The sequence below is a fragment of the Callospermophilus lateralis genome, chromosome 10 (assembly GCF_048772815.1).
Source record: "Callospermophilus lateralis isolate mCalLat2 chromosome 10, mCalLat2.hap1, whole genome shotgun sequence".
NCBI classification, from domain to species: Eukaryota; Metazoa; Chordata; class Mammalia; order Rodentia; family Sciuridae; genus Callospermophilus; species Callospermophilus lateralis.
The window spans coordinates 40,143,974-40,169,889 of NC_135314.1; the positions used below are offsets into that span (position 1 = coordinate 40,143,974).

At 40.9% G+C, this 25,916-nt stretch overlaps 1 protein-coding gene, 1 non-coding gene and 1 pseudogene across 10 annotated transcripts in view; all 3 read left to right on the forward strand.

Moving 5' to 3' along the window:
* Positions 1 to 3,883: 3,883 nt before the first annotated feature.
* Positions 3,884 to 21,902, forward strand: LOC143407788 (prickle-like protein 1; annotated as a pseudogene).
* LOC143409116 (U6 spliceosomal RNA) lies at positions 15,861 to 15,966 on the forward strand. The gene has a single exon (XR_013092620.1). It is a non-coding gene; the product is annotated as a U6 spliceosomal RNA (small nuclear RNA).
* Klhl24 (kelch like family member 24) overlaps positions 21,598 to 25,916 on the forward strand; it is a 44,422-nt gene continuing 40,103 nt past the window's right edge. For 4 of the 9 annotated variants that reach the window (XM_076868418.2, XM_076868413.2, XM_076868420.2 and 1 more), the window contains exon 1: positions 21,598 to 21,743. The gene's annotated coding sequence lies outside the window, so the exon portion shown is untranslated. Of the gene's footprint in view, positions 21,744 to 21,767; positions 21,793 to 22,030; positions 23,959 to 24,203; positions 25,902 to 25,916 lie in introns of those variants that run through there. The other 5 variants (XM_076868414.2, XM_076868421.2, XM_076868415.2 and 2 more) reach the window with 4 other exon arrangements.

Here is a 25,916-nt window from a genome sequence, read left to right on the forward strand (position 1 = left end):
ACCACCAAAAAAAAAAAAAAAATTTGGTAATATCCCAGAAGCCCTCATGCATTCTTTCCTTATCACAACCCTTGAAATATTCTTCATATGCATTCTGGCATGTTATAATCAGTGGTTTCAAGCTGAAAGATTCCCAGAGCTTGCATGGATCTAGGTAATATTTGAGTTCTGGAGGCAGAAACCTAATTTTAAGTACTGGGAGCATTCAGTCAAGACCCCAGAGGAGTTGCATCTTATTTATAGGACTGCACTTATCACGTAGTAAAAGATACTCTAGACCCACAATAACGAAATTTTTAAAATAAGCTTTAGAAGAATCAAACCTATCTCCCAATCATTTAATTGTCTTTCACTATGAAGTCCAACATACTTTAAGGAAGAAAGCAAAATTCAGCACTCAACAAATTTCAAAATGTCTGGCATCCAATCAAAAATGAAAGCATCTGAAACAGCTATTAGAGCTGTGTTCAAATATTTAAAAGAAAATGAACACAATGCAAACATTGATAAAGATATAAGAAACAGAGAAATTATAGAAATATAATATAATTATATATTATGTAATTCTATATAGTATACAATATATAAATATATGATAAAATTATATAATATAGAAAATATAATGTCTGAAGTTTTAAAGAAATGTACTTGAAGGGTTTAACAACAGATTAGGAAGTGCAGAAGAAAAGGTTAGTGGACTTGGGGACCTTGGATAGAAGCTATCCAAACTAAAGTATATAGAGAAAAAAGACTGAGAAAATTGTAGGATAATATTAAATGATCTAAAATACATATACTATGTGTACAAAGAAAGACATGAGTGACAAAAATATTAAACAAAAGAATTTCTGAGCTGAGATGCAGCTCAGTAGGAGAGTACTTGCCTAGCATGTGTGAGGCCCTGGGTTCAATACCCCCAGCACCATTTAAAAAATAATTGCTGAAATTTTCCAAGTAATAAAAACTATTAAACCACATATACAAGAATTCCAAATGGAACTTTAGATTGACATAGAGAATGAAAATGCTCAAAATGGTATATATGCAAATAGATATAAAAATTTTCTCTCATATTTTAAGTCCTATAAAAGATAATTTCCATTTAAAGAAAAAATAATAAGTATAGTAGAATTTATGACATACAGGGAGTAAAATGTGACAATAATAGTAAAAATGACAGAAAAGTGAAAGTACAGTCATTCATAATGACATTTCAGTCAACAACAGACCACATATATCCCATTGATTTCATAAGACGATAACAGAGCTGAAATTTTTCTATTGCCTAGAGATGTCATATGCATCATAATATCATAGTATAATACATTACTCACAGGTATGTGGTGATGCGGATGTATATAGGCTACATCTTTCCCAGTCATATTAAAGTACAGCTCATACAATTATAGTACACCTCATAATGTTTGTACAATGACAAAATGGCCTAACAACACATTTCTCAGAACATACCCATTATAAATCAGCCCATAACTGTATAACTATTATAAGTTTCTTACATTATACATGAAGCATAATATTATTTGAAAGTAGATTAAAACACAATCATCAAAATATATTAAATGTAAATGATCTAACCTTCCTGTTAAAGGACAAAGATGATCACATTCACTAAAAAAGCAAAACTCAACTATATTCTGCTTATAATAAACTTATTTTAAATATAAAGATATGGAAAGATTATAAATAACAGGACTTATCTCAGTAAAGTTTTTTTAGCAAAATGAAAAGAAATAGTATACTATAAAACTCTAATAACAAAAATCTGGATAATCAAATGTTCTAAAATGAGATTGTGCTGGATACAGTAGTACACGCCTATAATCCCAACAACTCAGGAGGATGAAGCAGGAAAATTTGAGGACAGCTTAGTTGAGACCCTGTCTCAAAATTTAAAAAAAAAAAAAAAACTTTTTAAAGAAAGGATAGGGGGTAGAGCCTGCGTCCAAACTGCAGTCCTGCAAAAAAAATAAAATAAAATAATAAACAAACAGAATGAGATTTTAGTGATGATTACACAACCATATATGAAAAAACCACTGAACTGTACATTTTAAATGGGTCGATTGTTTGGTATGAAACTGTATTTCAATAAAGTTGGTTTAAAAAAAAACTGGAATGCCTATAAAATATCAGACAGAATAAGACTTAGAAAATGATTTTAAAAATTTATAGTGATAAAGTGATCAATTCATCAGAAATATATCACAGGGCTGGGGATATATAGCTCACTGATAGAATACATGCCTAGTATGCATGAGTATTGGGTTCAATCTCCAATACCAAAAAATCAATAATATAATATAATATAATATAATATAATATAATATAATATATAAAACAATACTTGATATGTCTGTATCTAATAACCTAACTTCAAAATACATGGAGCAAAATTGGGAGAAAAAGGGGAAAGACAAATCTATAATTATATTTGAAAAATATATAAAAAGCTCTATCAATAATTGATGGAATAGGCAGAAAATCAGTAAGGATATCAAAGATTTGAACAACACTATTGACCTGTTTACATTAATCTGTGACCAAAATATCTGACGAGAACAACTTAGAGGAAGAAAAGTTTATTTTTGCTCACAGTTTCAGAGTTTCAGTCCATGGTCAGCTGACTTCATGGCTCTAAGCCCAAGGTGAGGCAGAATATCATGGCAGAAGAGCAAGGCAGAGGAAATCTGCTTATTTATGACAGCAAGACTCATTCATTCAATAAGCATTTATTGAGCATCTACAATGTACCAGGTACTGAAACAAAGACTTGGAAATGCGCATAGCCCTCAATAGGCAGACATGGTCTCTTTTCCATAGTAGATACTGTCTACTAGGGGATACAGACAAATAGCAAGACAATTATAGAGCATTGTGAAATACCCTGAGTGAGTAAGCCTAAGAAGTTTGAAAGTACAGAGAATAAATATTTAATTTAGACTTTATGTTTATGAAAGATTTTCTGGAGAAAATGAAAAGCTGAAACCTGAAGGATAAATAGGAGTTAACCAGCCAGAGTGATGGGAAGAGTGGGCAGATTGGCTCATTTGGGGCTGCATCTCCAAAGCCATCTTTTATATAGTCCAAAATTCTACGTAGGGACCCAGCAATCTTTGTTTTAACAAACCTTCAGGTAATTCTGATTTGTGGCAAAATTTGAAAATTACTACTCTAGGCTGTGGAACAAAATGTACACAGGTTTGGAAAAAATATGGCATCCACTGGGCACAGTGGCACACACCTAAAATCTCAGTGACTCAAGAGGCTGGGGCAGGAGGATCACAAGTTCAAGGCCAGCCTCAGCAATTTAATGATACCCTCAGCAATTTGGCAAGGTCAGCAATTTTGAGACACTGACTCAAAAAAAGAAAAAAATAAATTAGGGGTAGCCTGGGGATGTAACATGGTAGTAAAGTGCTATGGGGTTAAATCTCCAGAACAACAACAACAAAAAATTAGGTGTCCTTCTCCCCCATATAATACTCCATTTATGAGAATGGTGATCCTGATGTTTTATCTGAGGTGGCAGAAAAATAGAAAAGGAGAGGATTACCATTTGTTAAACAGATAGTGTACACCAGGCCCTTTACTGGTCTTTCTTGTTGCATGCTCAGCACATCTCTATTTGCATGTCCATTTCACAGATATGGAAATTGAGGTTATAGAATTTTCCCAACCTTACTCAGAAGTGGAATTTGAACCCAGTTCTAACTTCAGAATCCAATGAGTTTTCTACACTAGCCCACTGCTTCTAGGGAAAAGTTCAAGACTGAGAGATTAGGACATCTAGGGTCCACTCACAGAGGCTTCTGGAAATGGAGCAGGCAGATTGAGCAGCCATGTTTGATAGCTTTTCAACTTAATGGGTAGGCCTTTGGAGAAGGAGCCCCAAATGAGCTAAGCCATCTTTGTGTGTCAGAAAAGTTCCCTACCAGATAGTGATTCTGGCTGTGCCCAGGTGAAGTGCTGCTAGGTCCCCTGGGCTTAAATCAGAGCAGATCCAGCTCTATTTTTCCTACCAAAGGAAATTTTTCCTTGTGTTAACAGCCCTGGAGAAAGCATCACATTAAAGGTCTTTGGTAGCAGTTGCCACCACATAATGAGGTGCGGTGTTGTTAGCCTTTGAATGAAGAGGAGAAAAAAGAATTACAAGTGTTCAGAGCTCAGCAGAAGAAAGAAGCACTTGAGAAAGGAATGATTAAACTTTTCTCCAGAGCAGTTACGCAAGCCATGTGTGAGCAGTGTGGGTTGAAGATAAACGTGGGTAAAATTGCAGTGTCTGCCTCTCAAATGGGCCCTGGAGCATGCTGGTGCCCATTTTCTTTTGTCTGTTTGGCTGGTAAACAGCTGCTGGTCAACCTCATCTATTTTTATCAGAATGGAAAGATTCACTGTGGCAGGCACTGTGCTAAACAGCTCAGCCACTGTGCTCATCATGTGATGAGATAATTTTGTTGATGAGTACACAGAAGCTGAGAGGCACCATTGGCACATGAAACCCTTCTGCCACCTTGAGTGTGAAACAGTTGCAGGAGAACAAGGTGAAGGATGAAGAATAAGCACCTGTTCTGCTGTGGCAGCTTTGAGTCTCTATGCAAAGCACTGCGAACCTGTGGGGAATATATTGGTGTTGATCATGATCAGATAACCTACAACAGGTAGCATTAGTGTGCTACAGAAGTATGGTTTTTTGTTTTGGTTTGGTTTTGGTTTGGAGGAGTTTGGGGAGGGAAGGGGGTTGTTTGTTTGTTTGTTTGTTGTGTCCCATGTAAATCCTCTTTGTTGGAATGGCCCTTCCTTCCCAAACCAGATCAGATTTGTTGGTCAAAAACATTCAGCCTTGGCTGGGCACCATGGCACATGCCTGTAATCCCAGCAATTTGGGAGGCTGAGGCAGGAGGATTGCAAGTTCAAAGCCATCCTCTGCAGATTAGCAAGACACTTAGCAACTCAGTGAGACCTTGTCTCTAACTAAAACATTAAAAAGGGCTGGAAATGTAGCTCAGTGGTTAAGCACCCCTGAGTTTAATCTTCAGTACAAAAAACTTTAAAAATGCAGGCTTAGTAAAGTCATTTATGCCTCTAATTCTTCCAATTTGGACTTTCTCAAGACACTCCAGAAAAAGTATCCAAATAGGTAAAAAGCAGTTGGTCAGTGAATCAGTGTAGATAGTCTCTCCTCTTATCCTCTGCTCTGAACTTCAAGCCTCCTAACCCTTCAGGCAATGATAATATCATCCTTTATCAGAAATGCATGATCTGTATCTCTCTGGACAAGAACTAAGTATTGTCAATGAAGAATTTTGAGAAGGCAGAGTACAGCATAAAACTCCAGAAGACCCTGAAAATAGGCTGAGCATGAAGGTTATATGACAGCTCCTTTTTAGATTTGGTGACACAAGCCTCTATAGCAACAGCCAGTGAGATGGATATTTGAGCCGATCCACATTGAATATTTGATAACATGGTTAAAAATAAGACAAGGTAAAGCAAAAACAATCAGAGCCTTGCAAATAAAAACTACCAATCCAACATGTATTGAATGACCCAGTCTCAAGATGAGTGGAGTGATTCTGCTTATGGCACCAGCCAAGCCCTGCAAGGCTCCAAGAACTGGATCTGAACCATAGGCTTTAAGATATAATGATGATCAAACACAGGGCACAAAGATTCCCCGGAGTGTTTGTCAGACTTGAAACCAGAGCAACACATTCAGGATTCCATAGATTCTTGGCTTTGTCTAATATCACAGTAATTCAGTGGATGAAAAAAGCAAACTGAAGTCATTATAATATTCCCTGTGAACTCTGAGGAATTAAAGGCAGAAGACTGAGAAAATAAGCAACATAGGAATGTTGAACTTTTCTACACCATACAGGAGTGCAAAGTCCTTAAAAAGTCTAAGTTCAGAATTGTGGCCAGAAAAGAATCATGCTTAAAGAGAAACTAGTACATCTGCCAGTACTCAGAAGATCCAAGGCACAATCCAGATCACAGCAGGTCAAGTTTTCAGAGGATGTCATTAACATGGAAACTATGACAACATTAATATTGGGCAAACTCCAGTGAGTGAGAGGACTCTGGTCTACTTTTTTTTTTTTTTTTTTTTCCTTTTCTGGTGTCAGGGATTGAACCCAGGGGCACTTAACCACTGAACCACATCCCCAGCCCTTTTTTTATATTTTGAGACAGGACATTGCTGAGTTGCTAAGTGTCTTGCTAATATGCTGAGGCTGGCTTTGAGCTTACCATCCTCCTGGCCTAGCCTCCAGGGCCACTGCTGGGTCTATCATTTTAAAGAAAGGGGATCCATATCTCAATACTATTTTTACAAGAGAAGTAGGAGTTCCTGCTCTGACAAACTCTGATGTTTATTACAGAAAGAAAATATTCTCCCAAGGCCAGTCTGCAGCTTTCCCTCCTCCAATAACAATGAGTTATGTGGAATAAAAAGCATCCAGGAGATCCATCCACGCATACATCCAGAATACTGATCTCACCTGATGTGGTAACCCATACCTGTAATCCCAGCAGTTTGGGAGGCTGAGGCAAGAGGTATAGAAAGGACTGGGGATATGACTCAGTGGTTAAGTGCCCCTGAATTCAATCCCCAATACCAAAAACAATCCAGAATATGGATCTCGACAGAGAGTATGCCCATGCCATTTTTGATTATGCACTACAGAGCCTGGGAGTGAACAGGTTTCTGGGACTCCGTGGTGAGGTTGCTGATTCGAGGTACTCCTTCTCTTCCCCCCTCTTTCTTCCTTTTTCTCCTTCTCATCCTCTTCCTCTGACTGACAAAGATATCTTCTTGGCCTACCAATCCCTCAACTCCAGCCACAGAGATACATCTATACAGACTCTTCTAACCCAATATCTATACTCCCTGTCCTTCGGTTTGGTCAGAAGACAACTAAATCCAAGATGAAAAAGGGACACAAGGGAAAAACCTGTATTATTCCCTAACCTAGTAGCTATGGAGATCAGTTATTTAAAACTTATCCATTGACCATCAGAATCACATCTTCTTTTTTTCTGTAAGAAATTTACTAAAATAGTTTAAAGTGCTTTTTTTTGTTTGTTTGTTTGCCTTATAAGTGAGACCTCAACTGCTGTTTGTAGTGTCAGATTAACCTTTGAAATGTGCTTTCCTAGGATGGTAGTACGGGGTGCATTACTTTTTTGTTTGTTGTGCTGGGGTTTGGACCTAGGAGTGCTGAGCAACACCTTTGTCCCTTTTTTTGTTTGTTTGTTTGTTTGTTTGTTTTTGTTTAAGACAGGATCTTGCTAAGGCTGGCCTTAGCAAGATTGCTGAGGCTGGCCTGGAACTTGGTATTCTCCTGTCTCAGCCTCCCAAATCACTGAGATTATAGGTATGCATGACCACACCCGGCTGCATTGCAATTATTACAGTTTTATATAGCTGCTTTGGTGTCCAATCCTCAAGAGAATACTCAAGAAGCTGTCTGAAGGTGATTGAAGAGGGGTGCTTATTTTAAAAGATAGAGAACTCTAGACACCTTTATAAATAGTTTGTCATTTAGGTAAGTCAGATTGGCTTAGGTCCTGACTGGTCTGTCATGTGAGGCATGCAGATAATCACATCAACCCAGCTGACACTGTGCATCCTATTATACAAAGCCAACTCGTTCCCTTTCAATCTGCATACAAAGCCAGGTAAACACTGGATTGTATTAGCTCCTGCTAAAGATTGGGAAAAAAACAAACCCTGCTGTTTATAGTATATTATTTCATAAATCTAAATGTATTCCTAATTTCATGGTATAAATATTAATGCACATTCTATACAGCTGAGATTTTTAAACTGATATTTTTATGTCCCTGAATTATAAGGATTTTGTTACATTGTAGGCCCAGCTGGATTTGTTAGGAAACAGCTACAACATTTATTAATTAAATTATTTGAGTTAGGGTTTACAAATTTAGATGATTGCCTAGTGATGGAAATTTTAATTTTTTTTTATTTTTCAGTATGACATGGTAGAGCTATGTAAATACTATTTAATATGGCTGTATTAAACTTACAAGTGTTATTTATGGGCTCTTCATATGTAAACTGGATAAATATAAAAACACCAAAACCGAGGCTGGGGTTGTGGCTCAGCGGTAGAGCACTCGCCTCTCACGTGTGAGACCCTGGGTTCAATCCTCAGCACCACATAAAAATAAATAAACAAAATAAAGATATTGTGCCCATGTATAACTAAAAAAAATTTAAAAATAAAACAACACCAAAACCCACACATACCCCTGAAACATATAGTAAAGACAAGGAGAAGTTGAATTTTCCTCTTTGGGGGTGGCAGGAAGGTGCCTGTCCTATTCTGAGCAAGGTTGTGAATACCTCATGGGATGAGGCCAAAACTATAAGAATCTACTTTTTGTGGTAGATGACTTTGAGCATTTATTCATTATATGAGGTTATTTATTTGAGGCATTTATTTATTATAAGAGGTTATTTCTTTTTAGCCCTCCCTTCCAGATCACTTGTTGGCCTTTAACAGCAATTTTGAAAACTAGGTCTTCTGGTTATGTTTTTCTTTTTAAAAACATTAGATTAAAAGATTTGGTACCACTGAGCACTTCAAGTTAATATGAGGTTCTAGTTTATGGAATATAATATTGGATTTGATCTGATTAACTGATGTCATGATCTATGCCATTCTTGTAGGTATGTCTCAGTTTTAATGTTAGGGAAGTATTTAGTACATGTTCATAAAAAGCACACCAATTTAAAAAAAAGTCAGGAAAAGATCAGAACATGGACTTGGGCTCTTGGAGGGACAGGACTATCCAGGGTAGAGAAAGGAGGTCCTAGTGTCTCTCAGATTGCCTGCTCAGACTCTCCTCTCTATGCCAGAGGGGATGACCAACAGGCAAGAACAACTTGCCTGACATGCAAGTGAAGTGGGAGTCAAGAACCCAAGCTCAGGATTTTTCAACTGAAAAGTCCTTGTTAAAGTCTATGCTAAACACTGAAGGCTTATGAGAAATAAATGATACACTTGCCTGATAACATGTAGCAAGATCCTTAAATAAGCTTTTAGATTCAGCTTTAATAATATCTATCTATATACAAATTGTGACCATAAGAATAGTCATGAAATAGTATTAAGAAGATTATCTGGTGCAATGATGCATGTCTACAATCGAAGATACTGGGGAGGTGGAGGCAGGAGGATTGCAAGTTCAAGGTCAGCCAGGACAGCACCCTGTCCATCCTTCCCAGTGAGTTTCTGGTGGGTAGAGAAGGGACCAATTCAACTCTATATCCCATAGGGGGACAGTATCACCATTTCATGGTTGTCAATGATGATTTTATCAGTAGCTGCCCCTTGTTCTGCATCAGGACAGTATCCAGCACTGGACTCTCTCACCCCAGGTCACCAAGCTGCCACCTACAGGCCAACTTTGACCTTCTATCACTAAAGTTTATTGCAAAACACACACACACACACACACACACACACACACACGCATACACACACACACGAATTTTTGTAACTATATTTATTTTAAAAGGGAATACTTGGGATGGTATACAGCTCAGGATTAAAGTATTTGCCTAGCATGCATGAGACCCTGGTCCAACCCCCAGTACTACAAAGAAAAGAAAAAAGATGGGATAAAAATTATATAACTGAATGATTCCAAGCATGTTTAAAGTGCTTAATTAAAAAGAAACAAATAAAAAACAGAAGATGCTGGGCATGGTGGCTCAAACCTGTAATCCCAGAGCTCAGGAGGCTGAGGCAAGAGGATCACAAGTTAGGGAGACCTTGTCTCAAAATTTAAAACAAATAAAAATAAAAAGTGTTGGGGATGAGGCCCAATGGTTAAGGGCCCCAGGTCCAAACCCTGGTTAAAAAAACAAAACAAACAAACAAACAAACAAAAACAGAAATTAGTTTCTCACTCATCTAATATAGACTAAATTCGATAGAAAGATTAGCATAATAAGATGTTCTCTGAAGTATCTTAACAAAATGATAGCAGGAAGCAAGGCCACAGTGGGCTATAGTTAGCCCACTGTTATGAAGTCAAGTCCTAACTTTCCTCTCTCAGAGGATCTACCCTATTGTGTTAGGGATTAAATATTGATCCAGGGAACTCCAGATTAAATGGGATTTATTCAGATTTAAATAGAAAGCAGTTCTGCTTAAATTTCACCTCCAGCTGATTTACCCCCAGCACCCTGTCCATCCTTCCCAGTGAGTTTCTTGTGGGTAGAGAAGGGACCAATTCACTTCTATATCCCATAGGAGGACAATATCACCATTTCATTGTTGTCAGTGATGATTTTATCAGTAGCTGCCCCTTGTTCTGCATCAGGACAGGATCCAGCACTGGACTCTCTCACCCCAGGTCATCAAGCTGCCACCTACAGGCCAACTTTGACCTTCCATCACTAAAGTTTTATTGCAAAACACACACACACACACACACACACACACACACGAACTTTTGTAACTATAAGATTATGATGATTTACTATTAAGATGAAAAAGCAGAATAAGTTAAAACAAATTAAAATTTAAAAAAAATTAAAGTTTACACATACAGATCCTCAGAGACCCAATCAGGTTTACATTGCTTAATAAAAAGAATAGAAGGGAATATCAAAATACTAAGACAGCATCTCCCTCATCTAATACAATGATGTCCATTCTACAGAGGAAGAAACAGAGAGGTTGCCTCTGGAGAGTGGAATTGTGGATGGTTCATTCTAATTCTTCTACTGCTTTCTATATTCTTTTATAATCCCGTATCCTTGGTCAGGAATTGGGAAAGAGGGTCTTAAAGGGAAGAAAATCAAAGCTGTTCTATGAGGCTCAAATGCCCAAAGATACCATGTTGCCATCTGTCATTAGGCCTCTGGGGAGATGAGGATGAAGCTGAGCATTGGGCTTCCGTGCAAGGCCTGGTCTCCTGAAGGCCTAGAAAGACCATTCCGTGCAGGAAGAAAGACCATCCCATAGCTACCTATAAAACTTGATTTGATTTGATCCAAAAACCATGAGCTGTCTCAGCTCCCTGTGACCTCCCCTCAGGTAAATTTAGAGCTTTCCTGGTACCATCTCAGACCCTTGGCCTCCATTTCTGCCTATCTCTTTGATTCAGTGTTTCTTTGTAAACCAAAGAACAAGCTTCCCTCTGATTGTTTACTGATCTGATACCTCTTTATGCTCACAGCTCACATGGCTCCTGTCTGAGGCTGTTGATGACCCAGCCCTTTGATCCCATCTGACCTCATCTCTTCTGACTTCCTGGTTCCTGCCCCTGCTGGCCACTTGCAGCCACCCTTCCAAGTGAATGTCTCATGCACCATCATCCTTGTATCAGTTGCCATCCTGTCCTCAGCACACATGCAGCACAATATTTTGTTGGAGAAGGTGGCAATCCAGAGGAAGTAGTCAGATTTTATTTCTGGTGGTGGCATCAGCAGCAGCTTAAGTCAGTCCTGACTATAGTTAATAGCACTGAAACTAAGACAGTTCCAATGCTTTCTATTTTTACTGTTTCTATCTCTCTGACTACACTTGCCCCTCCTCATTTGTGCCATCAAGCTTTGCTGCTACCATTAAATTGTGTCTCAAATGGAAACTCTGATTCCAAGTTTAGTCAGACCTATGGTTCTATAACAAAGCTTGAGCACTTGTGAAATAAACAGTGGAAGCGGGTGTGATAGCGTACACCTGTGATCCCAGTGAAGCTGAGGCAGGGAAGCTGAGGCAGGAGGATCACAAGTTTGAGGATGGCCTCAGCAACTTAGTGAGATCCTGTCTCAAAATAAAAATAAAAATGGCTGAAGATGTAGCTCATGGGTAAAGTGCCCCTGGGTTCAATCCCTGGTAGGAAAGAGAGGGGGAGAGGAAAAGGGCGAGGGAGAGGGAGAAGGAGAGGGAAAGGGAGGGGGGCGGGGAGGAAATGTCTCCAGCACCACTGTCCTGCTTCCTGTCCTGCAAGGTTTTAAACTTTACATCCAACCTCTAGGCTAGATATTCAGCCTAATCTTAGTTTCTAAGGAAAATTTTATTTCCAGGCACCTTGAGGTACTTATATCAATAACTCAGCCTTCTATATATGCCTAGTTTTGTGGCCGCTTTACTCTGAACTGGCTAATGGAATTGGAACAGTTGTAATAAAGCCCCTGCCTTGAAATTCCAGGCAACTTTGATCCCCTTGCTTGGGTTCCCAATGCCAGGCCAGCCTGGGATCCCAGGATGTGAAGTCACTTATCCTGCAGGAGGGCCAGGGTGCTGTTGTTATAGTCTTGTGAGCAGAGGTAAAAGGATCCCACCTGGGGTCTTGGCTTAGTTCTGGTTCAAGGCAGAGGGGGACCTTGGCTGGTAACCAAGGGGTGTTGACCAACCTTCACTGGGGGAGAAAGTCTGAGCTGCTGATCTGGAGTCCACCAGCTGCTGGGGCTATGCCCCTCCTCCTGCCAGGTTCTGAGAAGTCTCCTAATCAGGTTGGGCTTAGTCAGCAGAGAATAGTATCTGTTCATAGAGCCAGAGAGATGGGATCAGGAAAAAAACCCTCACGGGACCTTATTTCCTCAATTGTACAATGAGGAGGTTGGATCTGGTGCACTTCAATTTTATTTCTGGTTCTATGAACTCACCAGAAGGCCTAGACCATTCTGTAATCAGATTATTATAGCTAAAGGTGTGTAAGAAACAAATTACATAATATGTGTAAAAGTACTCTGTGAAGCAATAAAGCCTTTTGTTTATGAGATTATAACTGCTATAAATTATCATAATTATCATACTGTCTCCCATGCTATGAATCATTAAATCCTGTCACTTACATCTTGCATCCCCAATGTTCCTTTACATTGTCACAATGTTTCACCCACCACCATCTCAGTCATTGTCCATGTTAGCACCCTGTTTTTAAATATAGGTTTTGTTACTACTCAGATAAGTGAGGCCGACTGATGAAGATGCGGCTTCCTCTGAAAGAACAGTTTGTTACTCAGGAAGTTTGGTCCCCAGGAAGCCATCCAGGGCCACAAGGGGAAGCACCAGGCTTCAGGAGTCAGAGGAAGCAAGAGGAAGTTAAGGCAAAAGACTTTATTGTGGCCAGGTCGGGTGACCTAAACTTGTAATCCCAGCAGCTCCGGAGGCTGAGGCAGGAGGATCAAGTTCAAAGCCAGTCTCAGCAACCTATCAAGGCCCTAAGCAACTTAAGGAGACTCTGTCTCAAATGAAAAAATCAAAAAGGGCTGGGAATGTGGCTCAATAGTTAAGCACTCCTAAGTTCAATTCCTGGTTCCAAAAAAAAAAAAGTGTGGTTTTTCACAGGAATCCAGTTCCAAGCTGCAGATTAGTGTCATTGTGACTGGCAAGAGGAAACAGATCAAAACAGATCGGAGAGAAGGACATAGAAAGCCACATAGTAAGTACTGACACATGACTTCATTTTGGATGTGAAGTATTAGCTCAAATACACAGATTTATGTAGAAGCAGGTATAGATACAGTCTAAACATGTATATAAAAATAAAGGATGAGAGTTGTGGTTGTGGCTCAGTAATAGAGAACTTGCCTACCATGTGTGAGATGCTGGGTTCGATTCTCAGAAACATAAATAAATAAGTATCCATTGACAACTAATAAAAATTTAAAAAATAAAGTATGAGAAATGTATTGCTAACAGTAGCTATCTTTGGGTCAGAAGATCACACATAATATCCAATTTCTTCTTTATCCTTTCTAAATATTTCTATAACTGGTGTATAATACTTTGAAATTTGGAACCTTAAAAACTACTAATTTCTTCTCTTTAAATCAAGATATAACTCATGAAAAAATGACTGGGGACATACTTAAGCCAGCAATGTCATAAATGACCTAGTGCATGTGACTGTCTACTCCAAAAAGTCCCTGAGTAGGAAGCTAAAAATAGAAAGATCAGAGCGGGTGGTGGAGGGGGACTGGGGGAGACAAAGCATCCTACCAAGAGGGCCATGAGCTAGGCAAACTTTAAGCACATGAGGGGATGGACTTGGAGGAAGGAACCTGGCTCAGAACTCTGTCTGGGGAATGCAGTCTGCATGAAGGAAAAGAGCTCACCTAGAGACCCAGCTTGGAAAGCCTTTGGGGATGGTGTGAAAGACTGGGAGCATTGTTGGGTGTATAAAGTTTCAGGGTAGGAAATGAATTCACTAAATAGCTGTGTCCTTCCCAAATCTCAGCCTATAAAGTCGACTTTTCTCTCTCAGAGTAAAATCTGATTACTGATCATTTATAGCCACTTATGGCAACACAATTCTTTTTCCAAAGAATTCTATGTCCCCTCAGGTTTGTCCTGATTTGGGCACTTCTTGAACCAAAATAATTTTCCATTGAAGTCCCTTTGACCAAAAAAATACACAGTATTAGGACAAGTGATGTACCTCAGTATGAAGTACTTATATGTCCTGCTTAAGGCCCTGGGTTCAATCCCCAGCATCACAGAACAATGAAACAAATATCCAGCAATGCCAAAACTAGACAGGCCTTTGGAAATAATTTAACCAAGCACCCTTCTTGGTGCAAGGCACAGAGCTCCCTTTAGAGATAAAGGAACTGGGACCCAAGGGAACTAGGTTATTTGTCTAGGATAGCCAAATGACAGAGCTCACCAGGACCCCTCTCTTTCTCTGTATATTTTTTCCCCATTATTCCTTGAAGTTCCCTGTTTAAAATGAAAAAAAAAATCTTCCTTTGCTAGGATATATCAATGACTGTCATTATATCTAGACAGAATAATATCATTACGTCTTGACTGAATAATACCACTTATTAAGGATTATATGTTCTTTTTATAAGCTGTCATTTAATAATCATAATAAGAAGGTATTCTTAGATTCTATTTTTAGGCAAAGAAGCTGAGCACCAAAGCAGTTAAATAAACCACCCAACATCCCCCTGTTAGTGGTAGCAGGATCAGGATTGGAACCTAGTTAATCTGAATCTACATTTATATTCTTGTCTCTGCATAAAGATAAATTAGTGGGACTATCTTTGATAGGAGATGGTTCCTCAATAAATTGAGCATTCCCTTAAAGTTTTTAATTTCTTTTTAATATGCTCTGAAATTGTCTTTTCTTTGTTTAAAATGGCAAATTTAAGCATTGAGACATTATATTAGAACTAAATTTCTACATTTTATTAAAAGAGTCCCTAAGTGGGGAGTGGTGATATAGCTAAGTTGGTAGAGTGCTTGCCTTGCATGCACAAGACCCTGGGATCAATCCCCAGCATCACAAACAAAAAAGATAGTCCCTAATTGTATCTAGATAGCCCCATAGAGTTACCAGGAAAAGAATTTTCACCCTGAGTTTGTTTTTATTTCACTTGAGTTTTACCCAGGGTAAATTTTTATCAAAAACTATGAAGGAGAAATCGTATATATTCCCTGTTTTGTTTGTTTTATTTTCCATTAACATGATAATCTTCACAAGTTTTGTGCTATGAAGTATCAACTCTGGCACTTGATTTAGTTGATAAAAAGCAAGGTGCCCTCCAATTCCTTACTACTCTTGGGGACAAAGATCACTTAGAGTTCATCCTGAAAAGCATCTAAATTTAGAGATTTGCTGCTGGAGCAAAACTTCCATGTACCAGTAATAGAACCAGGCAGGCCTTCCAAAGTATGTCAGGCATGTGCTTGCAATGCTGTCACAAGCAGGGTCAAGAGGCTCTGTCCCTGTGTACTGGTGACCTGGGAGGCCTGGCTCTTTTCTAGGCCATTTACAGAGTGTTCCGGAGCTGGAAGCACAGAGTCAGGCAATGATTTTTTAAAAACATTTAAAACAAATATTTAGTGTTCATTCTGGCAGTATATATGCTAAATTGGAATGACACTGAGAAGATTAGAATAGTCATTGCACAAGCATGATGTGTAAACACATGAAGCTTTCCATATTTTTATGCTGGAGAGGATGTGGAAAAAAAGGAACACTTTTACACTGTTGGTGGATTGTAAAGTAGTACAACCGCTATGGAAAGTAGCATGGAGGCTCTTCAAAAGATTAGCAGAGGAACTACCATATGACCCAGCTATTCCACTCCTCAGTATTTAACCCAAGGAATTACAGTCATTGTACTCCGGAGATACATGACCCATGTTTGTAGCAGCATGATTCACAATAGCCGAACAATGGAACCAGACGAGATGTGTCCATCAACGGACATATAGAAAATATTTTATTCAGCCATAAAGAAAAATTAAATTACGTCATTTGCAGGAAAATGGATGGAACTTGAGAATATTAAGTGGAAAGCCAAATTCAGAATGTCAGGGGCCCTATGTTTTCTCTCATAGGTGGGAGCTAAAGAGGAAAAGGAAAAGGAAAAATGGGGGAGTCTCATGAAAATGGAAGGAAGATGAGCAGAGTAGAGGAAAGGGTGCCAGAGAGGGAGAAGAGGAGGGAAAAGGGAAATACTGGGGAATGAGATTGACCAAACTATATTGTTATATTGTGTGTATATATGAATAGGTAACAACAAATTCCACCATTATGTGCAACTACAGTGCACCAATAAAAATATGAAAAAATAAAAATAAATCAAACAAATATTTAGGAGCTTAGGGCATAGCTCAGTGGTAAGAATACCTGCCTGGCATGTGCAAGGCTCTGGGCTCAATTTCCAGCACCACCTCAAAATTTTTAAAAATAAGACAAATATTTGAGTAATGCATTCATGCACATAGTTTTTTGTTTATTTGTTCTTTAATGTCAAAAGATTCCCCAAAGAAACACAGCTCTCCTTTAACACTAAGTCTTCATCCCTTGATCAGGCAACCATGGTTCAAGCTCAGTGATGTGGACTTTGTGGACATTTGAAGAGCAGAGGCAGACTGCTTTCCCATTCCTGATCTCTCTTCAGAGTATAGGACCCTGGTTGAGTGTTTGGAGGGCTGGCTTTGGTTTTTAGGTTCCTCAATCACTTCATTTCTTCAGGCTTATTTTTCAAATCTAATTTACGTACCACAAATTAGAGTGATTCTTGAACCATCAGTGTGTGGAAACTGCCCTAAGGTCTGCACTAGAGCTTTGGAGAAGTTGCATTGTTCAAAGTGGATGCCCCAAACAGAGCCTCTTGTGAGCATAGCATCAGATGAGGTACTAAACTGAGAATTCTCAGGTTGGAGATTGTTGTTTCATCCTTAACATGATTTCTTAAGAAACTAGATAACAGGAGAGGAAGTGTGCTATAGATATTCTTGAATGGCCTAACCCCTTCCCTGCATATCTACTGCAGAATTCCTGGAACAGCTGCCCATCAAGCAATTAAAGGGACGACAAGTAGACAAAACAGACTCTCAGAAACTGCAGGCATTTGGAAGGAGAGAAGTGCCAGCCACAGCAGATCAAATCGGAGTCAGTACATATCTCCTAAATGTCATGGGGTGGTGAGCCTTGGAGGCAAGAAACTAGAGATTAAATCACGGTCTGCTGGAGCCAGCAGCAGGAACTCAATATGGACTTGAAGCATCTGTGGGACATACTGCTAACCAGAGCCAAGAGCAGAAATGCAGTCATTTCTAGGACTGGCCTAACATTGCGGCCAGAGGCCACAAAAAGGAGAAGACTTTCTTCATAAATGTTCAAAGTTTAGAGGATTTCCCAGCAAGACATGTAAAACGTGCTGCTGGTGTCCCTTGGGGAATTCAGTGTACCTTGAGCAGTCAGAGCAGGAGTCATTTATGAAAAATCTTTTCCCCAAAATTCAACTTATTCTGAGACTGGAGGGACCACTTGGATTCTCACTAGGGAAAATGATTAAGGAAGAAGACATGGAGGTAAAATCAGATGTTTTGAGCTGGGACTGGGGTCACCATGGGAGAAGGATTGTATGTGTGCCGTAGTCTCCTGAAGTCAGAGCCCAGGGCTCATGGTAATGACTACTGTTATGAGGTGTCCCTCTAAAGCTCCTGCTAATGCAGGAATATTTAGAGGTGAACTTATTAGATTGTGAGAGCTATAACCCAATCAGTCTATGCTCCTTTGATTGAACTGACTGGATGATAACTGTAGGCAGGTGAGGCATGGCTAGAGGAGGTGGGTCATGTCCTGGAAAGGTGCATCTGTCCCGTGGCCCCTAGTCTCTCTCTTCTCTCTCACTCCTTTCCAATCTCACCATGAGCTAAGCAGTTTTCTTCTACTGGGCCTTTCCCCCTTGTTATGTTGCCTTATTTGAGACCCAGAGCAAAAAATGTAGCCAGTTATCGATGGACAGAGACCTCTTAATTCATGAGCCCCAAATAAACTTTTCCTCCTCTAAGTTATTCTTGCTGGTATTTTGGTAACCACTCACCCTTATTTGTATTTAGTGTGGCATGTTTGGTCACAAACAAAATCCTAATGCCACCAAGGCACCGACCACCCAGCATTCAACCTTGAAGGATAGTTTCAGGAACAAAACAAGGATTACCACCACCCCACTCCATCCCACTCCCATGTGATAGAATGGCCTAGCTTTTGCTTCAGTTGTGAGGATGAATACCTTGTGACAGAGTGCACCCGTAAAGGAAAAAGCTGTGGGAGCATTGAGGAAACTCACCTTCTAAGTGGCAGAAGATTTCTTTCTTTTCCCATATCTCAAAATGGAAATTTTTCAGCTGTATCTTTCCCCATTGAAATCTAATGCTACAATGTCTAATCCCAAACTCAGCCTGGCTTTGTGGGGCCCATGACTTGCAGAGATGGAGTAGGAGTAGGGGCAAATTAAACCTTTCCTGGGCTGGGACTGTAGCTCAGTGGTAGAGCACTTGCCTGGCATGATTGAGACCCTGGGATAAATCCCCAGCACAGCAAAAAACAAACAAATCAAATTTTCCTGGTAATCTAAATAGTCTAGGTGAGCCAGACCTTCAAAAGGGTTTGAAGGTGATTCATGTCTAACCTCACCAAAGAAGAAGGGAGGGAAGGGAGAGTTCTCAAGATTGGAGAGTCTCAGGTGCCATGAGCAAACAGTGCATTGTATTTACTGTTCCCATCACTCCACACTCTGAGGGGGTATTGTGTAACAGACTTGCTGGGATATTAAATGTGTCTGTGGAGGAAAACAGGATGGTGGAGTGGGCAGAGATAATTTATCATATTGTCTTCTGAAGAGCAGAACTCCCTTATTTGAAAGTTAATGAGTATAAAATGAAAATTACAGAAAAATAGATGGGAGGAGGGATGTCTCAGAGGAAGGTGACAGAAAATTCAGAAAGAGAAGAAACCCAAACACATGTATAGGACAAGGCCCCAGAGCCAGGGTGTCTGGTGGGAAAGAGGAGGATCCGAGGGGAGGAAGCAGATTGTTATGGAGTTTTGCAGCATGGGATGTTGTCTAATTCTCTCTTCATAACGCCTTCAGAAAAATCTCCTTTACTGATGCTTTTCAACCAGGATTTGCTGTGAAAGAGGAGCTCAAAGTACTAAGTTTATCAAAGGAAGTGCAAGTGTCACATTCTTAAAGACTGGATTCTTAAAGAGAATCAGAAAGTTCTAAAGAAGAGGCAGCACCAGAGATGGGCCTTATAGGATGCTCAACATTTCTGCTACAATTGCAGACAAGGGAAACTCCAAGGGCTGGAGGCCAAGAAGGGAGGCAAGGAGGTCTGAAAGTACATGAAATGTCTAAGGAGAAGACCCTACTATTGTCTTCAGGGGAATAAGATCAGGGTGGCAGAACTATGGATGCTTAGCCACCTTCAGATCTCAAGAGCACTAGTGGATTTTATGGAAAGCAAAACTAGGTCCACTGCGTGGGATTGGCAAGAAGACAGATTATGGCACAATATACTGTTATCTCTGAAAGAAGAAGAAATAGGACTGAAGAACCTCTGGTTCCCTCCAACTTCAGTTGTCTACCTCCTTCAAATGACCAGACAGACCTGGATTGAAAACACTGCACCAAGGAAAACACAATCTCACTCAGTTTCAGTAGATTTCCCTTGGACTTGACAGCTCTGCATCTGTTCCAGTTGAGGAAAAGTTTACTGCCCAACCATGCTCACTGATTTATGAGTTAGTATAACCCCGAGGGCCCACCACCAATGCTGAAGTCACCCATATCTGGCTGCCTGAGGAGCCCCACCCACCAGCAGGCCTCTACCTATATGCCAGGACTATCCTGCCTGCTGAGGATTCCTCCTTCCCTTCCTATCTCAGAGTTATGAGTGATCATTCTTGCATTATTTTCCCCACAGTGTCTGAGGACCTCAGGCCCACAACTGCATGTGGAGCCCAGGAGGTCTGGAAGAGATTGTTATAATTGATTAAATTAGTTCTTTTCTTGTTAAGCTTTTATTTTAGGCCTAAATCCCCCTTATGATGGATGAGGACATGTATAGTTTTATGCACCACAGTTTCTGGCACTTAATGTAGGATGTCACGGGCTGGGAATGCCATTCACTTTAGACACTTTGCTCAATCTAGAAGGTATGGTTAAGAGATCCTGGACTTCTGACAAAAGCCAGCCAAGGTAAGGATTCTTAACTACATCAGCCTCTCAGATCTCTGTGGGGACTGGTCAAGCCAGAATGGTAAGCAGTTTTATTTCAGGCCTAGCCAAGAACTCTAGGGAAGTAAAGAAAATCTTTCCTTCTCTAAAATAAGTACTCAACAAATATCAGACATATTCATTTTTGATCATTTTAATAAGAGATACAAAAAAAAGACCTAAAAATACATCTTAAAGACCTGAATACCGACCTTCCATATTATTTTCACCTCTGGTCATTGAACACATCTCCTTATTTAATATAGGTATTAATGAAGTGTATTCATGAAGTGTAGAAGAGAGATGACTTATAATTTTGATTTGAGAAACCAAAACCTAGTTAAATGGTTTCAGAATCAGGAGGTTAAAAAAAAGATTTGCAGAAACAAAAGAACAAAAATAATGCCTCTCAGAGAGAGTCTATCTACCCTGGAAAATAGAGATTTGGGACAACTTTGTTCAACTTGCATGCGCGTTCAAAATAAAAAAGTAGGCTAAGGTTTGATACCAGTGGCATTAATAGATTTACAAAGAAAGGTAGTTTCTCTTGCGCCTTCTAGTGACCAGGGTTTTAGTCCCTTTACCCTTCAGTCCCTCAGATTTTCCAATTATATATCAAAGAGTTAAATTAAAAGATCTTAAGTCTCACAGCTCTAAGCTGTAAGGTTCTGTGAATTCCTGGTGTGTGTGTGTGTTGGGGGGGGGGGGTGTTTGTTTTTTGCTTTGTGCCTTGAGACCTGGAAAAGGCTTTGAGGGCAATAAACAGCCGCCACAGTTTTCTCACCAAGGCTCTTTGCACGTGATGCATTTCCTTCACTGGTCTCTATCTAAAACAAAGTGTTTCAAGTCAGCAGCCCTCCCACTGCGTCTTGCCACTCCTGGCACTTAGTACTCGCTTTATGGTGGAGACTCAGGTGGCCCCGGGGGTCATCTGTGAGGCAAGGAGAACTACAACTCCCAGGGTTCCCCAGGTGGGGACGCCCATCCGATTGGCCAGGGGTCGGTGACGCTCAGTGTTTTGGCCCAAACGGTCACATGTTTCCTTTGTTGTGAGCTGCGGCCGAGACTGGTGTTTCGCGGAGACGCCGGCGCTGGAGAGTGCGTTGCGCCGCCGGCCGCTGAGGGACCGCAGGGCCCGCTGCTGCTGGCCGCTTCCAGCCTTCGCCGAGAGGTACCCGGGGATGACAGCTCCGGGACCGGCCGAAAGGCGAGGAATCGGCCAGAGCCTGGGACCTCGGGGCGGAGGGGCGGCCGAGGTCCTGGGCACCGGGTGTCACGGGTGGGAAGTTTGCGGCGTCCGGCCTCTCAGAGCCAGACTAGGGGTCTGCGAAGGAACTGCGGCTGGGCCTGCAGGGCCCTTTTCTGAGGCGAGGGGCCACCGAGGTGAACATGGGGGGTCTCCAGCCTCGGCTGGATAGCGTCAACGCTGAGGGAGGGCACCCCCGCCTCCCGGCACTACCGGCCCGGAACTGCCGCGCGGCCTGCGGGGGCGGGGAGGGCAGCCGGGGCTGGGTCGCAGGTGCGGTCACTCTGCCGCCTCGGGGCTGAGCAGCTGGGGGCCGGGCCCTGCACGTCGCAGATGGGCTTCGAACGGGCGTTGCTTTTTTTTTTTTTTTTTTTTTTTAAAAAAAAAATAAAAAAGCTCAGGAAGCAGTAAGTGCGAGGGTCTCAAATCCAGCCTTCCCGTTTGGCAGGGGGGACCGTTGGTCCTATAGGCGAGAACTGACAGGATCAAGGTGGGGTACCCAGGGCTACGGGCCAAAGGAGCCCCGTTAAAACGATTGCGAAATGTGTTCGGCACTGTCACCTGACCGTTACCCCCGCCCCCGCCGCCCGCGAGCCTTTGTTTACCACGCTCGCGACCCGGCCCGCACCGGGAACCCGGCCGTCCCCGGAGGGCGGGCGTTCTGCGGGTGGAGTCCCCGCCTCCCCTCCCCACCTTCCCACCACTCCAAGCCTTGGCGTCTTAATTTAGTTCCCAGTGTCCCCGCCCCAAGTTCTGGATGCCCAGGGCCAAGACTCTTAAGGCGGCCCGGATTGGTGCCTGCGGCGATTGTGGGTGGGACCCGGCGGCGAGTTCGAGTTTTTGTTGGCGATCGTCACGTCACTAGGTGGGCCTGCCCTAGTCAATTCTTCCCGCCCCCTTGAAGGTGATCTGGAGGACGCGCGGGAGCGCGCCCTGGCCGCTGTGGGGCCCGGCGGTGGGGGTGAGGGCGGCGCGCGCCCCCGTGCCGGCCGCCAGGGCCCTCCGTGGTGGCGCTGGGTTCTCGCGGTTTCTGTAGGCGGTTCTGGCCACGCAGCGGACTGCAGCTGCGTCCCGCCCTCCGAGGACCGGAAAATTAGCACCCTGTAACTGCTGTCGTTTTATCTGCCGAGATGGTGAAGAGGAAGTCCTGCGAATTTGTTCTTGCCTGTTCTGTAAACAGGGCTTAGATGGCTAAATACAGGGCACGTTTTGGGGGGCTTCGCGGTTACCCTTGAGGCAGTGACTGTTCACAGTTGATTTAAGTGGATTTTAATGATTAATTGCTTTTGTTGGCAGCTTCATAAACACCATCTTAGTATTTTCAGCCACAGACCTTTTTAAATCCACCAGCTGGTTGATTTTTATTAGGTTTATAAAATAGATTTAAAATGTACACATTGTCTGTTAAGACCGTTAATGGTTAGATTTAAAAGATTGCTTTAAAAAAATGATGGTTTGAGGATACGTCCCTGAAAATTAAAGATTCTTATATAACCCTGCTCAGATGAGTTATTTTCCTCCTTCGGGGGATTCTAGCTCAGGTCAATGTTTGAGCTAATTCAGTTTTGAGAAGGGAATTGCAGATGTGTTTGAAAACTGTAAATTAAGATAATAAAATCTGGGAGGCCAGTTTTAACCATGGTGTATTAAAGGTGGTTTTCTTAATCTTTTGAGCAAACAGGGTACTTGGGTTTTAACAGATTTTCTTTTCTGTAAATCTGTAATAGTTCACCCAAGACTTAAATATATTTTTTAAAGAAGAAAGATGGAGCTCTCTTGGGTGAAGCAGGAACTGAATGTGAATTGTTCTTATTGGTTATACATTCTTAACATATTTTAAAAATTCAAGTAGAGATGGCTACACTGGAATGAGCAGCTGCTGTGATCCGAACTCCCTCATAAGTAGTGCATGGAAGACATTTAATATATTTAAACAAGTACAAACGCAACTAACCTTTCTAAAAATTAAAGCCACCACTTGATAAAGACTTTTTTTATTTAAACAAAGCCTTATGACTTAGTACCTGAACAGGAAGAAGAAATAGTATCCTGAGTTAGGGCTGTTGTCAACTTTATCTTAAACTTTCCTGTTTTTTGTCCAAGTTGTTAAAATTTTAACAACACACACACACACACACACCCTCCTGGAGATTGAACCCAGGACCTCCCATGCTAGGTAAGCACTCTACCATAGAGCTACATCCCTAGCCCTTTTTATTTTAAGACAGGGTCTCTAATTGGAGCTAGCCTCCAACTTTTGATCCTCCTGCCTCAGCCTCTGGAATTGCAGGAGATATAGCCTGCGGTACTGAGCCAGGCTGAATACACTTTTTTTTTTTTTTTTTTTTTTAGTCATAGATGAACACAGTATCTTTTTTTTTTTTTTTAAGAGAGAGTGGGGGGGGGGAGAGAGAATTTTTTAAATATTTATTCTTTAGTTATCGGCAGACACAACATCTTTGTTTTGTATGTGGTGCTGAGGATCGAACCGGGCCTCATGCATGCCAGGCGAGCTCACTACCGCTTGAGCCACATCCTCAGCCCCTGAACACAGTATCTTTATTTTATTTTTATATGGTGCTGAGGGTGAAACCCAGTGCCTCACGCATAGTAGGTGAGGGCTATACCTCTGAGCAACCCCAGCCCCGACTTTTTTTTTTTAACTTCCTTGTTTTTCTGCCATTTCATGAAAACTCAAAGGTCAAGTCTTTGAAAAATAAACACTACAATATATCCCGTTAGTGATATCAGTTGTTTTTGTAAATACTTTCCTCTTATTTGGAAATTTAGGACCTCTTTTTTTTTTTCAATAGTTATTTAAGTATGTTGTACAATGAAAAATGTGAGTAAAATATAAATATGAAAAATACAACCTATATGATTTTTTTCTTCTGTTATGACAACAAGAAAACATTATACAACAACTGTATGTTTTAAAATCCCTAGCCTTTCTGTCATGAAAAACATAATAAGCAAGGTGCCAGGGTGCATTCTTGTAGCCCTAGCTAATACACAGGCTGGGGTGGGAGGGTCACTTTAGCCTAGGAAATCAAGAGCAGCCTAGGCAGCAGAGTCAGACCCTGGCTAAAAAAGGGGGTTGGGGGAAGGGACATGGAGGGATAGTGAGAGGAAAAAAAGAAACAAGACACAGAAGAAAAATCAATAGCTAAATTTTTTAAAAGTGGAGTCTGCCTAAATCACCCAAAAGGTATAATCTTTCAGCATTTGGCATATCTTAATACTCAAATTTGTGTTTTAAAATGGCTAGGCTTTGCTCTTTACCGAGGTTTCTAAAAGTTATTTCTTTTAATAATTTGTGTCACCACTAAGGTAAGTAAAAATCACTGTTTGGGGCTGGGGAAGTGGCTCAGTATTAGAGCATTTGCCTGGCATTTGTGAGGCCATGGATTAGATCCCCAACACTGGAAAAAAATAAAATCACTGATTTACAAGTCTGACTCTGCTGCCTTTTATACATAAAAAAACTCATTTAGTGTACTCAGATTTCTCAAATTTGTTCAAGTGACAGAGTTTCTGGTAGCACCTTGCAGATTTAATTCTAATAAACAACAAAAAACAGTTTTGCTAAAGAAACCATAACTATGTCATATATATAGTTTTTCAACTTTGTGTGTGTGTAACTGGGGATTGAACCCAGGATGTTCTGCCACTGAACTACATCTTTAGCCCCTTTTATTTTATTTTGAAACAAGGTGTTGCTAAGTTGCCCGGGCTGGCTTCCAACTGCCTTAGCCTCCTGAATTGCTGAGATTACAGGTGTTTGCCACCATGCCTAGTAGTTCTTTCAATTTTAAATTTAAAAAAAAAGCATTTAATACTACATGTCAGCAGGATAAAGCCAAATGACATTAAATTTTTGTATCAAATCTAGTGAGAAACAAGAATAGGCCCAGCAGGTATAATGTCTCATGGTTCAACATTCTTTTTTTTTTTCCCTTCCCTTCCTTTTAGGGGTTGGGAAGTATTCTCTAATCAAGTTTTAAGACAGATGAACATGGTAGCACACATCTGTAATTCAAGTGGCTCTGAAGAGTGAGGCAAGAGGATCCCAAGTTGGAGGACAGTCTCAGCAATTTAGCAAGACCTCTCAGCAACTCAGTGAGATCCTGCCTC